This window comes from Protopterus annectens, chromosome 1.part2 (genome assembly GCF_019279795.1).
Source record: "Protopterus annectens isolate FY-2018-M chromosome 1.part2, PAN1.0, whole genome shotgun sequence".
Classification (NCBI taxonomy): Eukaryota; Metazoa; Chordata; order Ceratodontiformes; family Protopteridae; genus Protopterus; species Protopterus annectens.
In genome coordinates this window covers 1,213,051,136-1,213,069,060 of record NC_056727.1, presented here as the reverse complement: position 1 = coordinate 1,213,069,060, position 17,925 = coordinate 1,213,051,136, and the positions used below count along the sequence as shown (strand labels likewise).

The following is a 17,925-nucleotide window of genomic DNA, read 5'->3' as shown; positions in this document are numbered from 1 at the left end:
TCCATTCATTTGCCCACTTTTTTCCCTAACCCACAGAACAAGGGGGAACGGGTTCTGCACTCTGTAGATGTGCACAGATAGCTTAGATTCTACCTGGACAGGACTAAATCTTTTAGAAAAGCTGATCAATTGCTAGTTAGCTTCGCTGCAGGAGCAGAGGGCAAGGCCATATCCAAACAAACAATTTCCAAATGGATAGCACATGCATCCATTTTTGCTACAGACATCACTGAAAACCTCCCCCAAGGGGGTCAAGACACATTCCACCAGAGCAGTCTCCACCTCTGCAGCTTTCTTCAGAGGGTCCCCACCAGGGACATCCTGGAGGCTGCAACATGGACTTCTGTTCATACCTTCACCAAGCATTACCACCTGCCTATCTTCTCCAAATCCAGTGCAGGCATTGCCACTGCAGTCTTGCAGGGCATCCTAGCCAGCCCCCAGTCTTCTTGACTGCCTCCACCCTTTTCTTCAGCTTTGGGAATCAACACAAATGTGATGACTGCAACAGTGAAACACGAAGAAAGTACAGTTGTGTATACTTACCATAAATGTAGATGTTCGAGTGTATTCAGTGTTGCAGTCATTACATTTGAGCAATCTGCTGGTAGGTTGCCCTCAGTCGGCCTGACTAACAAAGTCTTGGGTCCTGCGTCAGTTGCTGTCCCTTCTTCCATGACGTCAGGTCGTCGGGGGTATAAAACATGCAGCCGACGCCATTTTCATCAGTTTTTCTTGCCCCAGATGTCAGGTGCCCCCCAAATGGGGAACAAACTATATATATATAAATATTCATGTAATTTAGAACACAAAAAAATACCTCCAACTAAAAGCAAATACAACAAAAAGGCTTTCGAGCATAGTAAAAGAAAGAAGAGACATAAAAACAGAAAAGTAGGGGGCTGGCGGGTGAGTAACCAGGACTGCAACAGTGAATACACTTGAACATCTACATTTATGGTAAGTGTACACAACTGTACTATGTTCTTCGTGTTTCACTGTTGCAGTCATTACATTTGGGTAGAATCCCAAAGCTATGGTTGGGAGGATGGAATTATACAGCATTAGGAGCAGCTATAAGGCCCTGCAGGACAGCAGTGGCAAAGCCTACTCTGGATTTAGCAAAGAGAGTTAAACGGTAATGTTTGGTGAATGTATGAACTGAGCTCCAGGTAGCAGCTTCTAGAATGTCCCTGGTAGGAACCCCACTGAGAAAGGCTGCAGAAGGAGATGCAGACCTGGTAGAATGGGATCTGATCCCCTTGGGGACAGGTTTACCATGATGCATGTAGCAGAAATGAATACAATGGCTTATCCATTTTGAAATAGTCTGCGTTGAAATAGCCTTTCCCTCTGCCCCTGCAATAAATGCCACCAGTAGTTGCTCAGATTTTCTTAGAGGTTTTGTCCCGTTTAAGTAGAATCTTAGTTGTCTGTGTACATCCAGTGAATGCAGAATCCACTCACCCTTGTTCTGTGGATTTGGGAAAAAAGTTGGCAGATGAATGGTCTGATTAAGAGCCACACTAGATACCACTTTAGGCATAAAGGATGGATTGATCCTGAGCGCCACCCTGCCCGGGTAGAAAATAATAAAAGGCTCCACTGCCATGAGAGCCTGTAGTTCTGAAATCCTTCTAGCTGAAGTGACTGCTAAAAGAAAAGTTGTCTTCCAAGAGATAAATTTTATGTCTACAGTAGCAGCTGGCTCATAAGGAGGTAGGGTGAGCTTTTCCAACACAAAATTGAAGTCCCATGCAGGAGTTGGTGATCTCCTGGGAGGTCTTAAATTTTTGGCCCCTCTGAGCTACTGCTTTAGCAGGAGATGAGAAAAGAGGGGAGGGTGTGTGTTGTAATGAGCTGAAATGGCAGAAGCATGGATTTTTATGGAAGAGAAAGATAGGCCCTTGTGAAGCATCTCAGTTAAATATTGCAGAATCTGAGGAATATTGAGCATTGCTGTGCTTATTCCCTGTGCCTGGTTCCAGGCATTGAATCTTTTCCATTTATTAGCATAAGATTTTCTGCGGTGGTGGTGCTGTGGTAGCGTTGTCGCCTCACAGTAAGACGTTGTCCTGTTCGATTCTCAGCTAGAGCGTCTCCTGTGTGGAGACATGCGTGAATGGGCGTACCTTCGTTGAAGGTTGTGCATCAGGGCCGGCAACTCGGCACGTAAAAATCTATTGCCAATCATTAGCAGACTGGAGTTCCGCTGTGATGACCCCTAACTGGGAAAAGCCGAAAGACACAGCAGCAGCAGCAGCATAAGATTTTCTAGTACTAGGCCTTCTAGCCTCCAAAATGACATCCATCACAGGTTTGCTGAGAGATGTAACTGGTGAAATTAGTTGATTAGCCATGCTGCAAGATTCAGAGTTTGGAGCTGTGTGTGCAGAATTTTATAGTTCTGCTGAGACAATAGATAAGGTGTCTGAGACAAGTACCACGGAGGAAGGTGTGACATATTGCGTAGGAGCGGGTACCAGTGTTGGCGAGGCCAGTCTGGTGCAATCAGAATAATTTTTGTTTTTTTCCTGTCTGACTTTTAGTAATACCTTGGAGAGCAAAGGCAGAGGGGGAAAGGCATAGACTGATAGGTTTTTCCAGCTGAAGGATAGAGCATCCACTTTCCAAGCCTTTTTGTGATGGATTCTTGTGCAGAATTTGTCCAACTGATAGTTTTGGGGTGAGGCAAAAATATCTATGTCTGGGCTCCCCCATTTGCGTCTGGGCTCCCCCATTTGCGTGTCAACATGCTGAAGATTTGTGGATCCAGTTTCCATTCATGTGGGTCCATAAGATTTCTGCTTAGTTCATCTGCCTGGCAGGAATTGAGCTTGTAGATGTATTTGGTAAGTCAAGGCTGTGTTCCACAAAGCCATGGTTAGTCTGCAAAGGGGGTAGGAATGGGTACACCCCTGCTTTTTTATGTACCACATGACTGTGGTGTTGTCCGTCTTTATCAGTAGTTGTCCTGGATGAAGAAAGTCCTTGAAGGCTGTCAGAGCATTCTGTACAGCTAGCATCTCTATCTGGTTGATATGCAGGTGCATTTGATTTGGGCTCCATTCACCCTGAATGCATCTCCCTGCCAGATTCCCCCCCCCAAGCATAATCTGATGCGTCTGTAGCAGGGTTTGGATGGCAGCGGTGGAATGAGTGACAGTCCCTTGTTTTGGTGACAGGCCTTTGCCCACCATATGAACTCTTGCTGCAGGCGAGGAATAATAGGAATCATTGTTTGCAGGCTGTGACGATGTTAACTCCATAAGCTTTTTAGGTATCATTGAAGTTTACTCATGCATGTGGAATTAGTAGAATGCAAGAAGCCATGAACCCCAAGGCCTGCAGAATTTGTCTTGCAGATAACTGGGTTTTTGTGGCCATTTGTTTGAAGTAAGTCATCAATTGGATTTGTTTTTCTGGCATGAGGTAAGTCATCTGGGCAGTTGAATTCAAGCTTGCACCTGGGAATGTAATTATTTGAGAGGGTACCAGTTGTGATTTCTTTTCGTTTATGGTGTACCCTAGGCAAGTTAGAAGCCTCTTTACAAATGCCAGATGCTGTAGAAGAGTGTCCTTGTTTTCTGCCTGACTTAGACAATCGTCCAGATAAGGATAAATTTGAATGTTTCTTTGTCTGCAAAATGCAATTACTGGTGCCAGGCACTTTGTGAAGACCCTGGGTGCAGTAGATAAGCCAAAGTGCAGTGCAGAGAACTGGTAATGCAAATAGCCTGCTTTGAAGCGGAGGTATCTTCTGCAAGATTCCCTGATTGGGATATGCAGGTAAGCCTCTTAAGTCTAGAGTTACCAACCAGCATCCTTGCCTAGCATAGGCAGTAACTGTTGTAGCATCAGCATTTTGAATTTTGGAATGTCCGGGAATGTATTTAGAATGGATAAGTCCAGAAATGGACACCATGAGTTGTCTTTTCTGGATACCAAGAAAAGTCTTGAATAAAAACCTTGTCCCTTTTCCTTTTCTGGTACTGGTTGAATAGCCCCCATATTCATGAGGGACATAACTTGTTTCTGGGCCTCTGCCCACTGATTTGGAGGCAGATCTGGCCATCCATTTGGAATTGGCAACATGTGGAAATGAAATCTGTATCCCTGGGACACTATATTTAAAACCCACTTGTCCTGGATAATTAGATGCCAATTTTGTGCATGAAGTGCTAGTTTTCCCCCCAAAGGGGCTACCAAAAGAAAAGTGCTTGGAGATGGCAGAGGAAAGTCATTGAGACTGTTTACCATAGGGAGTTGCCTTGCTACTTCCAGATTTGGAGGTGGAGGCTCCCCATTGTTTTGTTCTGCAAGTTCCTTGTGACTGAAACCTGGAGCCTTTGCAGTGTCTGGGTTTGACCTGAGCGGCTCTGGTGGGTACTGGAAAGGACCAGTTCTTAGTAGGCCAGTGCGTAGTGAACCTGGGTGGCTGCACTTGTAGGAAATCTTTTACAATTTGCATAGATTTAGCTTTGTCTTACATCTTTTTCAAAACAACTTCTGCCTTATTACCAAATAGACTGTCCTGTTGTAAAGGAGCATCCAACAATTTTGCTTTAACATGATCAGGCAGATTTCGCTCCTTGAGCCAAGCATGCCTTCTTATCACAGATCCAGTTACAGAGCGGCCCTGCAAGAGGCCTCCAAGGAATCAAAACCACATTGCAAAATATGCTTTCCAACTTGTTCAGCTGAATGCAATAAATCCTGTAACTCTTTATTTTCCACACAGTCAGAAATCAACATCTTTTTCTGTTTAAGTAAGCCCATGGACATGCTGCTGATATTTAAGCATATGAAATTGACAGTTTAAAGCCCTGATTGCCAAGGTTGCAGAGGTGTAAACCTCCTTACCCCATCTATCCAGCACCCTGGAGTCTCTATCAGAAGGGGTAGGATTTTTAGCAGTAGAAGCCTTAACACCATTGGGACTCTGAGAAATGGTTTCAGGGTCAGCAGTAGGGTTTTTAAAAAGGAATTTGTGGGAGTCAGGAACCCTGTAATATCTGTCTGGCTTACTAGGAGCCGGAGGCAGGGAATCAGGAGCCATGCTGGATTATGAGAAAACATCATCAACAATGTCTAGAACAGGAGGTATAGCCAAAGGCCTATGCTGAGGAACAAGAAGAAAATCCCTAAGCCTCTTTTTTGATTCTGAAAAATCTTGACTCTCCCAATGAAAATGTTCCCTTAAGGTATGCAAAGTTTCTCCAAAAGAAAAGTCCTCAGGAGGAGAAGCAGAAGGGATGGATTCTTCTGCATCAGAGTCCTCATAAGGTGGAATAGATAATTCCTGATCAGAAGAGGAATCAGAAGAAATGGAAACCTGATCTGAAGATTCCTAATCAGTGCCTTGCCTAGGCCTCTTAGCAGGAGGGGGTTGGGAACCCCTGATCAAGGTAATTAAATCCTCAACCATTTTGATCATTTGCTTTTTAGGCATAGGGGCCTGTGCACGTGGCCCAAGCGTCAGTTTTTTAGACATAGAAGTTGATTTTGGCCTAGGTTTTGAAGATGGTGTTGGTTTACTATACAAATCTTTAGGCCTGAAAACACCCTCAGAAGCCGGTTCCTACTCAGCGGCTCCAGACCCATCTAAGATAGAGACATCAGCAGGTTCAATACTTAGTGTCTTGCGGCATACCAGACTCCGAATGGGTCTCGGTAGAGGCCTGCGAATCAAAAGTAGCGGGTATCAGGGGCTGCGAAAGCGCCTCACAGAGTACCGGCGAACCGGTGACTGGCTTAAGAGAAGCTTCGTCATTGGTTTTGGACCTCGACAGTCTGTCTCTGTCTTTTTCTTTGCGTTTTTTGTGTATTCCGGTAGTCGGATTGCTAACCGACAACATTTCTGGATAGTTAAATCTTGAGCCAAAATATTTAGATGCAAAAATATACCGACACTTAATAGTGCGTTAATTAAATTTAGCACAAAACCAACAGCAAGGCACGTTGTGGTCAGGGCCTAGGCAAGGAATACAGTACAAATGAAAATCCTTATGAGGTATTTGCTTCCCACAAGTAATACAATTATTAACTTTTACTGACATTAGTAAGGAGCAAGGAAAAGCTTCCTCAACGGGGTACTTAGCTTTAGGTTGAAGACTTCGGTTCTGAAACTCGAAAATGAAAATTTCAGGAGTCTGCCGACCGGCACTTGCGAACTGCTTCTGCTTTGGGCATCGCGCGGCAAGAAAGACTGATGAAAATGGGGTCGGCTGCATGTTTTATACCCCTGACGACCTGACGTCATGGAAGAAGGGACAGCAACCGACGCAGGACCCAAGACTTTGTTAATCAGGCCGACTGAGGGCAACCTGCCAGCAGATTACCCAAATGTAATGACTGCAACAGTGAAACACGAAGAACATCATAGTACAGTTGTGTACACTTACCATAAATGTAGATGTTTGAGTGTATTCACTGTTGCAGTCCTGGTTTCCCTCCCTCCATCCCCCTTGTCTCTCTCTCTCTCTCTCTCTCTCACCTTACAAGGAATTTTTGGTATTTAATTTCTGCTGGTGGTGGTCTTTCACCATAACCTAGCTCCTTATTGGGGGCTCCTGACATTTAGGGCAAGAAAAACTGAAGTAATGGCATCAGCTGCCTGTTTTTATTCCATTGATGACCTGATGTCAGTCCTGAAGAGACATCAACCGACACAGAAATACTAAGCCTCTGTTATTCGGGCTGACTGAGGGCTACCCTGGCAGGGATAACCCAAATGTGATAACTGCAACAGTGAATACACGCGGAACATCTACATTTATGGTAAGTGTACACAACTGTACTTTCAGAGAAATTCAGTGCACAAGTGCAAAAAACATGTTTAAATTCTACTTATTTGTTGAAGATTTCAATGGATGCCTTGGATTCTCTTAGATGCATTTCAGATTTCTGGCTATGAATGCCAAACTCAGAGCAACTCCAGTAAACTGAGTGCAAACCCGTGCAAATGTGGTGCTTAAATTCAAACAGATTTAAATGGTTCTAATGCAATCTTTATTCCAGCAATCTCCAATTCAGATAGGTCCTGAGCTACGCACGTCTGCCACTTTCACAGTGAAATACTTGGTGGTAGAATGACATCTTTAAATTTATACCCAAGTATCTCATTTGAATTCCCTGATTTTTTTATGTGCACTGCCTTGGGGGAATTAAGGCAGTGTACTTTAAAAAAAATCATGTAATTCAAATGAGATGCTGCCTTAGGGGAACTAACATATATGACCTGTTATATACAGCTAGCAAATTCAGCATTTCAGAGGACTACTGTTTTCGTAGTCTAGCTTTATACCATTTTTCCACCTGAGGCTGTTTGACCATTATTTTACAAGGCAAAGCAGAACTAATGTCTAGAATGTATGTGTGCCAAGTCCTCCTTTGACTAGAAGGAAAAAAAAATATTTTTATTTCAAAAGCCAGTGCAGCATTTCTGTTGCTGCATGTAATGTGAGGGGTACAATGCCGTCTACTGACAAAGGCATTTTGCTGGCATGTAAGTAAGGAATGCGGTACAGTGAAAGCATTGAGACAAGAATGACATTCTTCTTATGTTTTTTGTTTTATCCAGGTATATTATTAGAACCCCCTGAATTTTTATTGTAAACTGCCTTAGAGGAACTGAAGTATGGTCACATATATGCATCTAAAACTTTACTTGGTTTCCACCTGGGTGCATTCTGACCTCTGCTCAAAAGACCTATCCCAAAAAAAAAAATATATATATATATATATATATATATATATATATATATATATATATATATATATATATGTGTGTGTGTGCACACGCACTATTTTGTTTCATAAGTAAAACAAATTCACCAGGAAAAAAAAGTATTTTTGCTTGTTAAATGTCATGGATGCAGTGTCATAGTTTTTTGCAGCAAAGGTGGTTGCCTCAAATTCAGTTTTCAGTGAGTTGCACTTAAATTCCTGAGGGTAGAATACATGTATTGGGTGCATTTTATAGCTGGCCACCTTGTTGTGACATTGCTGAACATCCATAGTGAAATCTAAAAGGAGGACTGAAATATAGGGTTTCATAGATAGACAGCAGAGGCTTTGGATTGTATGCCTTTTCTGCCAAAGTCTGACAATTTTGCTGTACTATTTTGGCATTATGCTGGCCTTTTGCTTAGTGTGTAGAATACAGTAATGGTCTAGAGCTCTTCTCTACTGAGTTGGTATTACTTCAGAAGTAAAACCATATGTATGTTAGGGAAAACACACAAACACACATGCGCATACATCATGGATATAGGTTCATAGGTTAGTACTAGGCTATCAGCCCTAGGGCCTATACAAGCCTTGCCATAACAATTCCCTGGCTATTTCTTCCCACTCTATTTACTTCCCTGGACCCCTGTCTAGCAGGGCAACTGATGTGATCCCGGGGTGAATTTCCTTTCTCCCTTCCAATCGTCAAGGTTCCTTTTGAAGAGGGCCAAAGATGCACTTTGCTTGACATGTATGGGCAGTCTGTTCCAGAGTCTGGGGAGTCTCTGGGTCAGGAACCTATCCCTCCAGCATGTTTTGTTTATTGTGTTGAGAAGGTTTAGATCCCTGGGGCGTGTGGCTCTGAGGGATTGGGATTTCTTTAAGTGTAGCATGTCCAACAGCTCTGGGTTTGACATGGCCTTGTATGTTAAGCAGAGATCGCCTCTGAGTAGACGATATGCGACAGAGTATAGCTGGAGTTTTTTTAAGGCGGTCAGCGTAGGACATCTGCTTTAGGCCTGTGATTCTTGTAGTGAGGTATTTCTGTGGCCTTTCCAGTTGTTGCAGATGTCTTGAGAGGTACATACCAAATGGGGCATTGTATTCTATAATGGGTCTAATGAGGGATGAGTATAGTGGGACAATTACCTCCTTTTTTCTGGATGAAAAGCCCTTAGTGATGAGGTGTACCACATAGAAGGATTTCCTGACTGTTGTGGCAATATGGTTATCAAAGGTGAGACCACTGTCCACCTGTGTCCCTAAGTCTCTTATCACACTTTTGGTGTTTAGTGTACTGCCACCTATGTGGTGATTCACGGGTACATGTTTTTTCCCAAAGGGGATAACTATACATTTATTGGCATTGAGCTTGAGCCCATGGCTCTGGCACCAAGCATCTGTTTCTGTAAGGCCCTTTTGTAGGTATCCACATCATTTGGGGATTCAGTAATAGCTCCCAGTTTGCAGTCATCTGCGTAGCCAGAGTCCCTTAGTGTTGTCCTGTACTTCAGAGAAGTAGATGCCAAACAAGAGCGGTCCCAGGACTGAACCCTAAGGTACTCCACTTGTCACTTGCCTGGAGCTGGATTTGGAGTCGGCTACTTTTACAGTGTGGGTTCTGTCAGTGAGCCAGTTGGCAACCCATTGGGTGATGTAGGGATTAATGCCCAGCTTAGTAAGTTTATCTATGATTCCAGAGTGGCGGGTGGTGTCAAAGGCCTTGGGGAGGTCTAGATAGGTTGTGTGGACCACCTTACCTTTGTCCATAGCTCTGGAGACTGATTCGAAGAAGTCAGTCAGGTTCAGGAGACAAGATCGGCCCTTCACAAACCCAAACTGGGTGGGGTCCAGAGTTTGAAGGTTGCCAGTGTCTTTGTTTATAAGTTCCATGATAATACGCTCCATGGCCTTGCAGATAAGGCTTGTCAGACTGATGGGACGGTAGTTTCCGGGATCCAAGGCATCCCCTCTTGTGGAGTGGGATAACTGTAGCTCTGCACCACTCAGTGGGCACGAAACCTGAGGTGAGGCTATGATTAAACATGACACTTAGGTGAGGTGCCAGTTCATATTGTAGTTCATGTAGTACACAGCCCGGGATGTCATCTGGTCCCATGGATGCTGTATTCTTAGCTTTGGAGAGTGCGTTTTTTACCTGTGTGGCTGTTATTACCGGAATTTGGCAATCTTCTGGTATTTAGATGGGCCCTTTTGGGGGTGAGGGGGGGGGGTGAAGTTAGCACTGAATCTATCTGCCAGGATATTGGCAATATCCTTGGGATCAGTATATTTAATGCCATTCTGTTTTAGCTCAGAGCAGATCTGAGCATTGCCATTTAGATTCTTGACATAGTTATAGAATGCCTTTATGGTTGTCTTCGGAATCTTTGGCAATTTTATTTTCATAACTAGCTTTGGAGGATTTTATGAGGGATCTCAGTTTCTTACTGAGGCTGGTAAGGGAGTTTTTTGCATCCTGGGATTTTCCTCTTTTCTGCAACAGTTTCTTCCTTTTGTTGTAAAGTTTTTTTATGGCAGGGGACCACCAGATTGGCTTCCTTTTTTTGGAGGCGAACATCTTGGTTTTTTTTTTTGGGATGGCACGATTCATGCATGAGTGGATGTGCTCGTACAGTGCCTTAGTGTAGGATTCAGCAGTCGAACTTTCAGTTCCCGTCTGCATGGGTGTCATGAAGTTTGTCACTTCACTGACTTGAGTAGCATGAAGTTGGCTTTGGAGAAGTTTTTATGGAGGTTTCCTTACTGGGGGTGGGGGTGGGATGTGGATGTTAAGGGTGATTAGCTTATGGTCAGACCTGACTAACGAGGGGGTGACCATAGGTGTGGGGCATCGATTTCCCATGTTGGTAATGACCAGGTCTAGGATATTGGAGCCCCTGGTGGGACTGTGGATTAGTTGATCCAGGGCATTGGAATTTATGAATTTCAAGAACCGTTGGGCAAAGGTGTTGGTACACGAGTAGTTTTCCCAGTTAATGGAAGGATAGTTAAAATCACCCAGTATTAGAGTGTTTGGCTCTATCTTAATATTTTCCAGTATGTTTAGAAAGGTGTAGTGAGAATCTTGGGGCATGGTGGGGGATCTGTAGCAAGCTACAATTTGGATTGCAGTCTTACCTAGTGTTAGTTGCACCTGGAGAATTTCAGACGCATTGTCTTGGGCAACTAGCCTGGTGGTGTGAATATGGACACTCCTCCACCTTTAGTGTTACGGTCCTGGTTTGGTGGCCGAAAAGTTTGGTAAGAGTTGCAGCCTGGTATAGCAGGGCTGCTCTCTGGAGCCTTGAACCAGGTCTCAGTTACTGCACAGATATCGATGTTCTCCATTTTTAGGAGTGCCTCGAGAGAGTGCATTTTGTGGTTTAGACTTCTAGCATTGAGTAGCATTACCTTCCGATTTTGCATTACCTTCCGATTTTGCATGCTTGTACTTGTTACGGTGGTGGTTTTGTCCTTTGAACTTTGCGTAAAAAAGGCATTCTAGGGGTGGCAAGAGCTTTAGCCAGTAACCTGAATCCCAGGGGCGACAGGTGCAGACAATCTCTGGCAAAGCATCGTGGTCTGTCGATCATGTCGTCCCATATCCATACAATAGACTGGGCCAACTTGAAGTAGTATGTTCAAGTTCAACGTTGTGCTGTACTGAAAACCCTAAATGTAGAATAGCATTTCTAGATCCTCACTGTAGCAGATATCACAAAAAATGCCTGAATGTTTTGTAATGAACTTGCAAAGGAGGACTGATATATGGCCTTTTATATATAGGCAGTCTATCCATTGTTTCAAAGGTTTTGATAGTTTGCATTGTACTCCATTTCAGTTGTGGGTGTTCTGTTGGGCTTCTGCTCACTATGTTAAGTACAATAAAAACTTATAATACTTTACTGAGTGGTCATTAACTGAGAAGTAAAAATTTCTGTACATTTTGTCAGAAAATGTTTTTCAATATGTTATTTCCCATATGCCGTAGATAACATGCAGTAGACTGGAGCACTTGATGTGGTACGGACAAATTCAGCACAGTGCTGCAGTGAAACTCCTAAGAGTAGAGCAGCTGAACTCACGGTGGTTACTGACTGAAAGTTTTGCAATAAAATCTCAAAGTAGTCAGAAATATTGTATTTTATATATAGGCAACATATCCACTGTCTCTACAGTGTTCATTGTCATGGCTTGATGTTTACAGTTTACTCCATTTACATTGTGGGTGCTGTTTTGATCTTCTGCTCAGTATACTCATTATAGTAATACCCTAGAATACTTGCTTACCAAGTTTGTATTACGTTAGCTATGTAAATCCTTATATTTTTCCAGAAAATAAATATTTTGATTTGATACATGACATGTATAAAGTTCATAGACTGCAACAATTAAGTGATATGATCAAAATGAGTCAGCTGCTGCACTGACACCACTAACAGTAGAAGAGCAGTCTGTGCTGTCTTTTGTAACTTACTATGCTATTGTTGTAGCTTAGTTCATCATTAAATTTGAAAGTGGCACTGAGAGCTGGCCATTTATATATAGTCAGCATATTCAGTGTTTCAGTGGCCCTCACTGCCATAGTGTGGTATATCCTGTCTATAAAGTGGATGTGGTTCTGAACTCTTACTCAGCATGCTGAGTACAGTAATAGCCTATAATACTTATTTACTTGGTTATGGTTGCATTTGATGTAACATTTCTGTATATTTTACCAGAAAAAATTTTTTCATTTACCATTTGCCACAGATAACATGCTGTAGATTAGACCAATGAAAATGGTGTGATCAGTTTCAGTGTAGTGCTGTCCTTAAATTCCTAAGGGTTTTGCAGCTGAAGAAGCAATGCTTAATGTCTGACACATTTGCCAGGAAGTCTGAAAGTGAGACTGAGATATGGCCATTTATAAATAGGCAACAAATCCCTTGTTTCTGAGGTGTATTCACTGCCACAGTCTAATATTTTGCATTATTTTCTTTCCATTATGTAAACATAGCTAAGTGTTAGCATGCTAAGTGCACTAATAACCTAGAATACATCTTTACAGAGGTGTCATTGCATCACAAGTAAACGTTCTGTATATTTTGCCAGAAAGTTTTTTTTTTTCCCTCATTTGCCATATGTTGTGGACAACATACTGTAGATGGAACAACTAAAGTATTATGGTCAAATTTAGGCTAGTGTTCTGAAATTTCTTGTTGCAAGTGTGGTGGTGGTATTCTGCTCAGTATACCTAGTACAATAATGAACCTAGAATGCTTCTTTACTGAGTTGCTGTTACATTAGAAATAAAAAAAAAATCCTGTATATTTTACCAGAAGGCTTTTTTGTCACCTGTCCTAGACAACATGATAGAGTGGAACAGCTAACATGGTTTGGTTACATTCGGCATGGGACTGCATGAAATCCTTTTGTGTAGAATGTCAGTCATAGGTGCTTTTGTAGCTAAATATGCTGTAGGCGGTTTGGAAGTTTCATCATAAAATCTGAAATAGGAGTTGCAACATGGTCTTTGTGTGTGTGTGTGTATATATATATATATATATATATATATATATATATATATATAATATATATATATAATCAGCCATATCTATTATTGAGAGGTGTTCTCTGCCATGTTCTGATTCATAGGTTCATAGGTTCATACTAGGCTATCTGCCCAAGGGCATTTATAAGCCTAGCCCATAGTTATGTGGCTTTCGCCACCCCTTTAGTTTGAATAAAAACTATGCCTATCATTTTGCTGTGTCTCTGTCAAGCAGTGACACTGAAGTAATCCCTGGGGTATATCTGCGATCTCCCATCCATTGGTCAAGATTCCTCTTGAACAAGGCCAGCGAGGTGCTCTGCCTCACATGTACCGGGATTTTGTTCCACAGCATAGGGAGTCTCTGGGTGATGAATCTGTCCCTCCAGCACGTTCTATTTATAACCGTGTCAAGGTTTAAGTCTCCGCCCTTGTGGTTCTGAGGGATCTAGATTTTTGAGGTGAAGCATATTCATCAAATCTGGGTTTGACATGGCCTTATATGTCAGGCACAGGTCACCTCTGAGCAAGCGGTATGAGACTGAATAGAGCTGGAGTTCTTTCAGTCGGGCAGCATAAGACATATTTTTGAGACCCTTTATCCTTTTGGTGAGGAACTTTTGGGGCCTTTCAAACTGCAGCAGGTGTCTGGTCAGATACATTCGAGCGGGCATTGTACTGAATCATAGGTCTAATGAGTGATGAGTACAGGGGGACGATGACCTCCCTTGATCTAGATGTGAATCCCTTCATGATCAGGTGGGCGATATAGAAGGTTTTCCTAACTACTTTAGCAACATGAGTGTCAAACCAAAGGCTACTGTCAACCTGGGTCCCCAGATCCCTGATGACTTTTTCTGTGCTCAGTGGATTGCCACCTATATGGTAGCTAGGGGTAACCTTGTTTTTCCCGAAGGGTATGACTATGCATTTTTTGGCGTTTAACTTTAGGCCATGGCTCTGGCACCAGTTATCCATTTCTGTGAGGCCCTTCTGGAGGATATCTGTGTCAGATGTGTTTTCGACTGTGGCGCCCAGTTTGCAGTCATCTGCAAACTTTGTCAGCCATAACCCTCCTGTGTTTGCTTGTACTTCAGAAAAGTAGATGCCGAACAAGAGTGGACCCAGGACTGAGCCCTGTGGGACACCACTTGTGACAGGCTTTGAGTCTGACATGGCTCCAGCAACTCTGACCCTGTGGGTTCTGTCACTTAGCCAGTTTGCAACCCATCTTGTGATGTATGGGTTTACATTCAAGCTGATGAGTTTTTCGATGATACCTGAGTGGGGTATTGTGTCGAAGGCCTTTGCCAGGTCGAGGTAGGCTGTATGGACTGCCTTTCCCTCATCAATGGCCTTGGTGACTGTCTCGAAAAAGTCAACCAAGTTTAAGAGGCAGGATCTGCCTTTGACAAAGCCAAACTGGGTTGGATCCAAAGTCTGCAAGTTCCCTATGTCTTTATTTATGAGTTCCATTATGATCTTCTCCATGGCTTTGCAGATAAGGCTTGTCAAGCTAATGGGGCGGTAATTTCCAGGGTCTGTGGAGGCACCGCCCTTATGAAGTGGGACCACAGTCGCCGTCGCCACTCCTTGGGTGCGTATCCTGAGGTGAGGCTAAGATTAAACAGCTGTCCTAACTGTGGGTTTAATTCCTCGTTGAGTTCGTGAAGCACACAGCCGGGGACACCATCCGGTCCCATGGATGCTGTGTTTTTGCCTTAGTGAGGGCAGTTCTCACCTGGGCGTTGGAGATGTTTGGGGGCTACAATCCTCTGGAATAGATATCTCTCCTTTTGGGGAGGGAGAAGTTTGCACTGAACCTGTCAGCCAGTATGTTGGCAATGTGTGTAGGTTCAGTAATTTTCACATCATTTTGAACTAATTCTGAGCATATCTGGGAGTTTCCTCCTAGGTTTCTAACATAGCTAAAGAAGGCCTTATGATTGTCTTTAGAGTCCTTGGCGATTTTTCTCTCAAAATTTGCCTTGGATGATTTTATGAGAGCTCTTAGTTTTTTACTTATAATGATCAAAGGTGTCTTACCTTTCAAGGATTTTGCTCTATCTTGTAGTAGCTTCCTCCTTTTGTTGTAGAGTTTGTTTATGGCTGGGGTCCACCAGACTGGACGCTTGCCTTTGGTACAGAGAGTCTTAGTTTTGTTTGGGATTGCCTGATCCATGCAGTCCTGTAGGTGCTGGTAGAAGGCATTTGTAAGTGATTCAGCGGTTTGAGTAATGTTTGCCACTGGCTCAGGGGCCTTAAAGGAGACCACACTAGTTTTTAGAAGTGTGAAATCGGCTTTTGAGAAGTTTTTCACTGTGGTCTTTTTGTTTCAGGTGGGCGGGATGAGGACCTCCAGCGAGATTAGTTTATGATCTGATCTCACCAGTGAGGGTATACTTCCGGTGTTGAACATTTTGATCCCATGTTCGTGATGATGAGATCAAGTATGTTTTCTCCTCTTGTGGGGATGGTGACTAGTTGTTCCATGGCATTTGAGTTTATGAACTCCAGGAATCTTTGGGTTAGAGTGTTCGGGCTTGAGTAGTGTTCCCAGTCTATATTAGGGTAGTTGAAGTCACTTAGTATGATGGTGTTTGGAGATGCATTTATCCCCTCCAATGTTTTCAGGAAGGCCATGTGAGGTTACTGAGTTTGAGAGGGTGGCCTGTAACATGCTACAAATTGCAGAGCAGTCTTGCCTATGGTTAATTGCACCTGGATGGTCTCCGATGCATCGTGCGTTGCCACCAACCTTGAGGTGTGGGTGTCCTTTATGAATATGGACACCCCCCCCTCCTTTCTTGGTGTTGTCCGGATTTTGGGGCCGGAACGCATGATATGAGGTGAAACCTGTTAGTGCTGGGGTGCTCTCAGGAGCCTTGAACCAGGTTTCTGTCACAGCACAGATATCGATGTTCTCCATATTGAGAAGGGCCTCGAGTGCGTGCATCTTGAGATTGAGACTTCTGGCATTGAGCAGCATTACCCTTAGTTTTTTTCCTTTTTGGTGTTCTAGGGTGGTAGGTTTAGAATTTGAGCCTTGCCTAAAAAGGCACTATGGGGTGGCAAGAGCCTTTGCCAATATCCGGAAGCCCAGGGTGACAGGTGCAAGCCGTCCCTTGCGAAGCAGCGTGGCTTGTCCAGCATGTCATCCCAGGCAGACAGACATTGGATCCCCTTTGAATGACACCAAAATTTAAGCCAATTATTAAAGCTGATCATCTTATCACTGTATTGTGGCATCATTCTAGGTGAAGGTAGGATACTGCTCAATGTCAGGGTCATACCTGCCTGGGCTACATAATCAGAGAGCTCCTCAATGTCCCTTTTCATGTAGTCCAAGGAGGTACGTCTCAGGTCGTTGACACCAGCGTGGACAATGACTGAGTCGTACTTGTACCTGCTGTTGAGAGACCTGAGTGCTTGCGTTATGTGGCGGATTCTAGCGCCCGACAGGCAGCTTACTGTGACCTTTTCCTTACTCAGTCTGGTGAGCGGGACGTCAGTGTGTCTGACTATGGAATCACCAATGACAAGTGTGTCTGGCATTTTGTTTGGCCTTAAGGGCTGTGACTGTTTGACACTCTGACTGTGTGGTCTATGTGTTGCATGTGTTGGGTCGTGAGGTGGTAGTTGTTTGGGTGTCTGCTTTGGTGGCCTCTGCTGTTTTGGAAAATTTTTGATCAGAGCCTCCGAGTATGTCTTTGTGTGAGTATGTGTATGATTTGAAGTTGTGATGGCACCATGTGTGACTGGGTATGTATTGTGTGTGGTTACCTTCTCCTCCTGTCTGGTCTTGCCAGTCCTATGTCGAGAGAGCTCAGCCTCCAGTTTGGCCGTATAGTTGCATCTCTCGCATGTATTTGTGTTTTGTGGGAGAAGGAGAGGATTGTCTGTGTACATGAGGCAATTGTAACATTGCCTCAATATTCCCAGGTTCACCAGTTGAGCTGGAGAGGACACTAGCAACTGATCCCTCGACATACTAGAAGTAGTAGATAAAGAGACTTTCAAAGGACTCCGGAGGAAGTGGGTTTTAGGCTGGTGGGGTACTATCTATAATGAGTGCTTTATCAAGGTGCAAGTACTGTAGGACTAAGTGCTAGGCTTTACAGATAGAGAATAGTCTACTTGGGAATCAAGTAGAGATGAACTTTTCAGTTATAGGATATGCTGGTTAGATCAGCAGTACAGCTCGAGGAAGGTAGTTCTAAGGGAAAATTTGAAGAGTGGAATTTAGATGGCCCGAATAGTTTAACCTTGTTTAACCGCCGCTGCTCTTGTGTGCAACAGTGGCAACGCAGCTAACGCGTTTAAGCGTGTTTTATAGCAGGGGCTGAAGGAGCTAGGAATTGGCCCAAAGCGACCAATGGACTACTAGTTTCTGGCTGAAACTTCACCAAATCGGACAAAAGGCCGCTCAGTGCTTCCCACTCCCACTGGTAAGCAAAGAAACTTCCCTCCTTCCTAATAAGGCAATGGATCAGTAACAGGAACTAAAAACAAAGCCCAGGGATCAGCAACTCTGAAACTGGACTACTCTAGTTCAGTAAGGCGGGAAAACAAGAGATTTTTTTGTTTTATTACAGAGACAAGGAAAAAAACAGACAGTAAATGCTATAAATCGGCTAGCGCACTTTAGTGTGTAGCCT

General features: G+C 43.5%; 1 protein-coding gene across 1 annotated transcript in view; it reads left to right on the top strand.

Moving 5' to 3' along the window:
• Positions 1-17,925, top strand: part of HMGCL (3-hydroxy-3-methylglutaryl-CoA lyase) — a 1,428,752-nt gene that overhangs the window by 1,392,864 nt on the left and 17,963 nt on the right. The gene's annotated exons all lie outside the window — the stretch shown is intronic.